We start from the raw sequence: 8,810 nt of genomic DNA, 5'->3' as shown, positions 1-8,810 counted from the left end.
TTCAACTTCTAAGGGCGAATTCATTCTTGTTGCGCCACGTAGGCCCCTGGCGAAAATAAAACAAAGAAAAAAAATTCAAAAGTCAGAAATTTTGTAAGTTTTGATACGCACGTACGTGTGCGTTTTATATTCGCCTTAACGAATTGAAATGTGCCATGTCACCGGCCTTAACAATTGATGAGCCAAAAATAGGGGTAAAAATTATGCAATTTTTAGCCCTTGTCGTTGTAAATTTTGGCTTATGCAATAAAATTTATAAAACCTCACTTAAGATGCACAGTGATGAGTGAAGGTATCGTCCAAGGGAGGCTAGCAAGGAGTTCAATTTGATGATTTTCAATAATTAGTACCGCTTGATTTTCGATGAAGAGCAATTTAACCGAATTGGAACGAGTATTGAGAGACGAAGGTAGAAGAGATGAGAAAAGTTGAAGAATTTAGGAGCTCTAAGCTGAATTAATTGATCCAAGGTATAGGATCAAGGAATTCACTTCAGAGGGACTTAAGAAGAAGGGCTTTTAACTTGGTTTGTTTGTTTTGTAGATTGGATAATTCAGAACTAACTACTACACTATTTGATTAGGATAAAAGAAACTAAAGTTTTAATACCCTAGAATTCAAAGTTAAAATTTTTTAGAGTTTTTCTTTGGGAATGCAATTAAATGCCTAGTTGAATCCCTTAATTTCTCCTCTCAATTCTAATCAGGGCTTGTACATGCCGCTCAAGCCAAGCGATTTAGAAGTTCAGATCAGAATCAAGAAGAACAAACAATAAATTGAACTAATTTCATTCAAAATGCACCAAAATTCAAATACAATGAAGGAAAATGTACCAAACAGGTTGATCCAGGCTGGGGCTCCTCTCTGTCTTGTAGCTGTGATAGAGAACCATCAAGAATGACCCCCTCCTCTCGAAATTCAGCTTTTATACCTAGGTAAAATGGAATAAATTACCATTTTACCCCTAATGAGTAATTAATTTATATCTATCAATACAGGCTTGATCTCAATGATCCAACGTACAGATAGAAAGAGGGGACAAGACGAGCAAATCCATAAAAAAATCATCTCAATCGGACTTCTGGATTGAAAGTTATGAATAAATGAATTTAAACCAATATTAGCCCTTGGATTAAATTCATTTATTTAATTTTTTTCTCTTTTAACCGCTCGTTGACGTGTCATCCTTTTATTGGTAGCGACTTTCAACTTCTCCAGGCGGGCGTCTTCTCGTTGCGCCACGTACCCCCCTGGCGAAAATAGAAATAAACAAAAAAAAGGTAAGACGGAATATGCGTATACATAGAGCATGTACGTGGCCCTGCGTTTCTACCAGCGTAGACGAATCTGCAGGAGCCACGTCACCGCTCGTGCATGCGCGTTGTACGCGCCGCGCGGGCGGTGAACTTACCTCCTGTAGTTGACGTATGCGCAAGCACTGTTGGATCTTTATCTGACGGCCATTATTTTGCCACGTCGACACGCGAGAAGCTCTTAGACGTTTTTTTTCGGCGAAACCCTTTATAAAATGCGAAATTACGTGTGGACGCCACCCTGAAATATTTGTGTATATGTCCTTCCCGCATTCTCTCTCCTCCGCTTTTTTTCTAAAACATTAAAACAATTAAGAAACCAATTGCAATTAAACCCTGAAACTTTTTAAATCACATCTTTACGCTTGCAGTCACGACCGAGAGCTGTTTTGAGGGTCTTTTGCAACAAAACTTTGCAAAAAGGCCCTTCAAAGTTCGAAAATGATATAAATACTTTTTTTTCCTTAGAATAATTACATTTCCTATTCAAATAAATCTCAGAAAAATCCTAAAAATTTGTAAAAAATTCTAGAAAATTCACTGATTCATCCCCATGATGATAAATCTCGAAATTAAATATTAAAATTACCATTTTCATTCAAAAATAGTTATTTAGAGCTCCAATAAATCCTTTAAAATTCATAGAATTAACAGAAAATAAGGGAAAAATCAGAAATCACCTGAAAACAGTATTTTCATCTAAATATATGATAACAACCCCTTTTTATGCTCTTTCAGTACATAAAATTGTGCTAATAACATGAAATAAAAACCGAATTTTGGGTGTTATCATATACCCCCCTGCTTAGACATTGCTAGTCCCTTAGCAACATCTAAGTATTTTTCCGCATTATCATTGTTTTCATCCTGTAGGTCAGACAACGGGTGTTGGAAGTGTTAAGTGTATCAATCACAAGCTGAGCTAAAACACTAAATGACAATTTGAGCCACGACCTTTTCAGGAATGTGGGGTTCCTTTCGCCTTGATTTGAATGCCTAAGTGGATGAGAAGGGAGTGTACTTGTTGCTAGGTATGAAGCTATACTCCTAAGGTAAACTTTCTGCACTCATTTGAAGCTGGCCTCACGTCTCTCGCAAGCAAGATCACTCTCTCCCGGGGTGGTGGCCACCAAGTACTTGTCTCCCATTAGTGTTTCTCCACCCCAAGAATAGAGGCAACCAATTTTCTCCTCCTCTTTAGCACAAAAAATGGAAGGTAACAAGAAGGGCATATGGCATAATTGTTGGGGTTTGATGCAAGAGATGGAAATAACATGAAGGGGTGGAGTAAGTGTTCAAAAATGGGGTGAATGTATGGTTGACGGGATGTGGTGCTACCTACGATAACCTACTCCCCAGATTTTCAGAAGAAATGGGGGAGATAGAAAAGATGAGACCAATATGATGATACAAAGATAAAGAACAATGTGATCATGAATGGACTATTAACACCAGAAATTTGTGCAAGTCAAACCCCCCCTTTTTTTCTTCGTCTTCTTCTTCTTCTTCTTCTTCTTTTGTTTTCTTTTTTCTTTTTATTTTTTTTTTCAAACTTCTTTCTGCTTCTTCTTCTTTTCCTTTTTTTTTTGTATCTAAGGGGGGCATGACAAAAATTGAAACACTTTCCATTATTTAAATGGTTTTCAAACATCTTATCACAACTAGCATGAGTGTCATAACAATCACATTGGTCTAGAGAGAAGGGACAGAAGAATAAGATTTAGATAATGCAGAGTGAATTATGGACAGAAAAAGAGTTGAAGACGCAGTATCGTAGTGATACCGTGGAAAGGGAGGTAGACGTACTTGGGAGATAGGCGTATCCTCGGTAGTGGAAGTAAGGTGGTGGAATCAAGTGTGATGGATATGGCGTGAAGCGTGTGGAACAATGAGGTGGGTGGAGATGATGTGTTCTGTGCATAGGTCTTGGAGAATGACTACCCACTATTTTGAAATGAGAGTAGGCTAATGGTGGGACAAAATACATAAGTGGGATTGGCTATTTTGAATTGATGGAATGGGGAATCTCAATTCACTCATCACTCTCCTTTGCAGCATAGAGCTTCTACCCTTAGACTTTCCATCATCTAATCACCTACTAGACACCCTACCCAATTTGAAATTGAACCCACATTGCTCAAAATCACATGTGTTGCACCTCAACATGTTCTTGATCCGCTCTAGGAGCTTAACTTCTCTACACATGTTCCCAAACCACTGGATGAAAAGTATGACTCATGTATATGCATGTTAAAGATGGCTCAAAGCAGGTTTAATTCATGTAATATTCCTAAAATTCAATGTATGATTAGCAAATAGATGCCCTCCCCCAACTAAAACATGCAGTGTCCGCAATGCAATAACCTAATAACTTAAAAAAAAATTGAAGTGAGAAGGGCAAATAGTGATATTGGAGACATTGGGCTCAATGACATCATGAGTAAAAGATCCTGGCGATAGTGCTGATTTGCTGAATCACATACGCGCTCAACCTGGTCAAAGGTACCATAGAAGACATAACAAAAATAAGAAGCCAACATAATGCAAGGAAAACAAATCCTAAGACAAGTAACAAAAAAAATAGCTTAATTGAGAACTCTAAACGGATGGTGATGTCGCCGCTTCTTAAGTAATATCCTCATTAGGAGGATGCGGCTCGTGTTCGAGGAAGGGTTTCAAGTGCTGCCCGTTGACCTTGAATTCTGCTCCACATTTTGGGTCTCGAATGAGGACAGACCCGTTATCAAAATGTTGGCATACGACGTAAGGTCCATCCCATCTTGATTTAAGCTTCCTTGGAAAAAGTTTAAGTCGAGAATTATACAACCAGACTTTTTTTTCAGGGGCAAAAACTTTCCTGTGTATGTGTTGATCATGGAATGCTTTCATCTTGGATTTGTAGATGAGTGATTTTCATATGCTTCATTCCACAACTCCTCCAATTCATGCAACTGCAATAAACGATGTTCACCTGCATCATCTAAAGATAGATTAAGTCTCTTAATAGCCCATAAAGCACGATGTTCGATTTCTCGAGGAAGGTGACAAGCTTTTCCAAAGACTAACCTGAATGGCGACATTCCTAATGGAGTTTTATATGCCGTCCGATACGCCCATAATGCATCAGGCAACTTGCTCGACCAATCCTTCTCATTAGGGTTAATAATTTTCTTTAATATTTTTTTAATATCTCTGTTTGAGACTTCTACTTGGCCATTGGCTTGAGGGTGATAAGGGGTGGTAAGACGATGATGAACTCCATAGCGTTTTAACAATTATTTAAAGACTTTGTTAATGAAATTAGTTCCACCATCACTAATAATAGCTCGTGGGCATCCAAACCGGGAAAAGATATTATCCTTGACAAATTTGACAACTTCTTTGTGATCATTTTTTCGTGTTGGTATGGCTTCTACCCACTTAGAGACATAATCGACACCTACCAAAATATATTCATATCCAAAAGATGGAGGAAAGGGTCCCATAAAATCAATGCCCCAAAGATCAAACAACTCAACTTCAAGAATAGGATGTAGAGGCATAGAATCGTTACGACCTACATTTACCACTGCTTGGCAGCGAATGCATGTCTTACAGAATTCGTATGCATCACGATGAATATGAGACCAATAAAATCCACATTGTAAGACCTTATGTGCAGTGATCTTGGAGGCGCAATGTCCTCCACACAAAGATGAGTGACACGATTCCAAAACTCTCCATTGTTCATCCTCTGGTATACATCTTCTAAAAATTTGATCGACTCTCAATCTAAATAGTTCAGGCTCATCCCAATAGTAATACTTAATGTTCTTAAAAAACTTTTTTCGATCATCATAATCTCAACCATGTGGTAATTGACCAGTGACCAAGTAATTTACTATATGAGCATACCAAGGTAATTTCCTTGTAGAAATTCCTAGAATATGCTCATCAGGAAAAGAATCTATGATGGGAACTAGAGAGGGCATCGATAAGCGGGAGAGGTGATCGGCTGCCCCGTTATCCACTCCCCGCCTATCTCGAATTTCTATGTCAAACTCTTGCATTAATAAAATCCATCTCATTAATCTCGATTTCGTCTCTTTCTTGCTTAACAAATGTTTAAGTGCAGCATGATCTGAAAAGACTATAATCTTACTCCCTATGAGGTACGATCGAAATTTATCTAAAGCAAAGACAATTGCAAGTAACTCCTTTTCTGTGGTAGAGTAATTTACCTGAGCGGCGTCGAGAGTCTTACTTGCGTAGTAAAGAGCTGTAGGTTTCCTGTCTTTGCGTTGACCCAAAACTGCTCCCACTGCATAATCTGAAGCATCACAAAAAATCTCAAAGGGCTCACTCCAATTTGGAGCTTGTATGATAGGGGCTGTAACTAATGCTTCTTTAATCAAATTAAAAGCCAACTTGCATTCATCATTCAAAATAAGTTCTTTGTCTTTAGAAAGAAGAAAAGTGAGAGGTTTAGCCACTTTGGCAAATCTTTAATAAAGCGACGATAAAATCCAGCATGGCCCAAAAAGCCTCTAAGCTTTAGGGTCGATGGGAGCGGAAGCTCCTTGATGATCTCGATCTTTGCTTTGTCCACCGCCAGCCCCTCCTTGCTGATATGGTGGCCTAGAACGATCCCCCTGTCCACCATAAAATGGGATTTCTCCCAACTGAGCACTAACTTGTTTTCCTCTCAAATCTGTAACACTTTATCCAAGTTAGACAAACAACACTCAAAAGATTTCCCAAACACAGAAAAGTCATCCATGAAAACCTCGAGGCATGTACCAATAAGATCAAAAAATATTGCACTCATACACCTTTGAAAGGTGGCTGGTGCATTACAAAGTCCAAATGGCATTTTTCTAAAAGCAAATGTTCCTAGGGGACACATGAATGTAGTCTTATCTTGGTCACTTTCATGAATTCCAATTTGATTGTATCCTGAATACCCATCTAAGAAACAATAGAAACTTTGTCCAGCTAATTTTTCAAGTATTTGATCAATAAAAGGTAGAGGGTAATGGTCTTTTTTGGTTGCTAGATTTAACTTCTGATAATCTATGCATACCCGCCAACTTGATGCTACCCTAGTTTGGATCTCTTCTCCATCCTGATTCTTTTGAACAGTAATTCCTGTTTTTTTGGGTACTACATGAATTGGACTAACCCACTTACTATCTGAAATCGGGTAAATGAATCTCGCTTTCAGCCACTTGGTAATTTCTTTTGACACTACATCATATAGATAAGGGTTTAATCGACGTTGATGTTGTACTGAGGGCTTTGGCCCTTCCTCGATAAAAATTCTATGCTGGCAGACATCAGGGCTGATTCCCTTGATGTCTTCTTGGTCCACCCAATGGAGCTCTTATGCTGTCGTAATACATTTAATAGGTTAGATTCCTGCTCCATGGTGAGGGTCGAAGAGAAATTGTTAGTTCGTTACTCTCACCCTTCATTTCGTTACCGTCATCCTCCTCCCCCTCATAAATACTCTCATTCACTGCCAACACATCATACATTATATTCGCTATGGCATTGCATTCATCCTCTTCATCATTTAAGGAACCTGTATAAATATCTTCCTGACTACTATTGGGACATTTCATCAATTGAGAAATTGTTAGTTCAATCTCCTCTTTTCCCATTCGCAATTTAATTTTCCCTTCATTCCAATCAGTGTTTACTCTTGCGGTAGCTAAAAATGGGCGTCCTAAAATAATGGGTGCATGACTAATTTTTCCTGAAATTTTCACATGCACTACTATAAAATCTACGGGAAAGGAACATTTTTCTACTTTCATAACAATATCCACTAGCTGACCACACGGTCTTCTAATTGATCCATCCGCTAACTGCAATTCTAAATTCACTGGTTCCAATTCACCAAATTTAAAACTCTCAAATAAAACCTTAGGCATAATATTCACACTTGCTCCCGAATCAAGTAAGGCTTTGGTAAATACTTCTCTAATTTCACATTTAATTACTGGTGCTCCTGGATCTTTGTGCTTTTGAGGTAATTCATGCAAAAATATTGAGCTAATATTCTCAGAAAGTTGAATCCTCTTTTGCTTCCTAGGAGGTGTGCACAGGTTTTTCACAAATTTCGAATAATCAGGGATGTACTGTATCGCATCTAAAACTGGAATTTCAACTGTGGCTTCCTTCAAATACTCAAGAAGTGGGCTATCTTTCGATTTTTCCTTCTTTGCTTGTAAGGCACTAGGGAAAGGGATAGGTGGACAATAGGCTTTTGGATCAGGTTCCTTTTCCAGATTTTCCTCTACTACAATTTCCTCATCTTTTTCTCGTTCATCTAACTTATCATCCACTGCCTTTTGTTTTTCTACAGCTGTAAATGGATTACACAGTTCTCTCCCACTTCTAAGTTTTGATACAGCACCTAACTCTCCTTCTTCCTTTTTTTCGGTCATGGCATGCATATTATGAGTATGCTCACTAGGTATGCGACACATGTCATCAACATAAAGCAAATTACTAGGATTAATACAGGCCTGAGTAGGGAGTTTACCTGGTTTGGCGCCCATCTTCGTGGGGTCTTCACAAGTACTTTGTGGTGCTCCACCATGCACGAATTGTTGACCGATGTGAAAGCCGACCTCCGTCTTGAGCTTTTCCATCTCCCGCCGATGCCTCTCCTCCATTTCTTCGAAAAGCTTGATCATCCTCTTCTTGTCTTCTTTGCATGCGCCGCACAGCCGGTAAACTTACCGTCGAGTGGCCTCTATCACTACCCGCCGTCGGATGAGGCCATGTCGTCGAACAAAGGTCGCCCTGACATTTTACATGTAAATCCTTTGTAAAACGTAAAATTGGCGCCCGACGTCGCCCAAAAATAATTGTGTTTATACCCCCTGCGCACTCTCTCTCCTCTGGTGTTTCCTAAAAACATTAAAACAAATATTAAATAATTGCAATAAAACCCTGGAACATTTTAAATAATATATTTACACCTGCAACCACAACCGAAAGCTGTTTTTGAGGGTATCATTGCAACAAAATTTTACGAAAAGCCCTCAAAGTTCGAAAATAATCTTAATACTCATTTTTTGCTTATAAATATATCTTTTTTCTTAAAAAAAATGCATTTCTTCCTCATAACAATCTCCAAAAATCCCAAAAATCCTAAAAAATCCTAGAAAATTCTAGAAAATTCACCGATTCATCCCTATACTAATAAATCTCAAAATTAAATATTAAACTTGCCATTTTCATTCAAAAAAAATTATTTCAAGCTCAAATAAATCCCTTAAAGTTCATGGAATTAACAAAAAATTAGGGAAAAATCAGAAATCACTTGAGAACAGTATTTTTATGTAAATACATGATAACAACCCCATTTTAAGCTCTTTAAATGCATAAAATTGTGCTTGTAGCATGAAATAAAGACCAAATTTAGGGTGTTATCAGCACTCAAGGACTCAGTCTCCAAATTGTGAGCCCATCACACGGGAATGTCCCCCACAGTTAGCACGTAGG

The sequence above is a fragment of the Wolffia australiana genome, chromosome 3 (assembly GCF_029677425.1).
Source record: "Wolffia australiana isolate 7733 chromosome 3, ASM2967742v1".
Lineage (NCBI taxonomy): Eukaryota > Viridiplantae > Streptophyta > Magnoliopsida > Alismatales > Araceae > Wolffia > Wolffia australiana.
Note: the sequence above shows the minus strand (reverse complement) of the source record.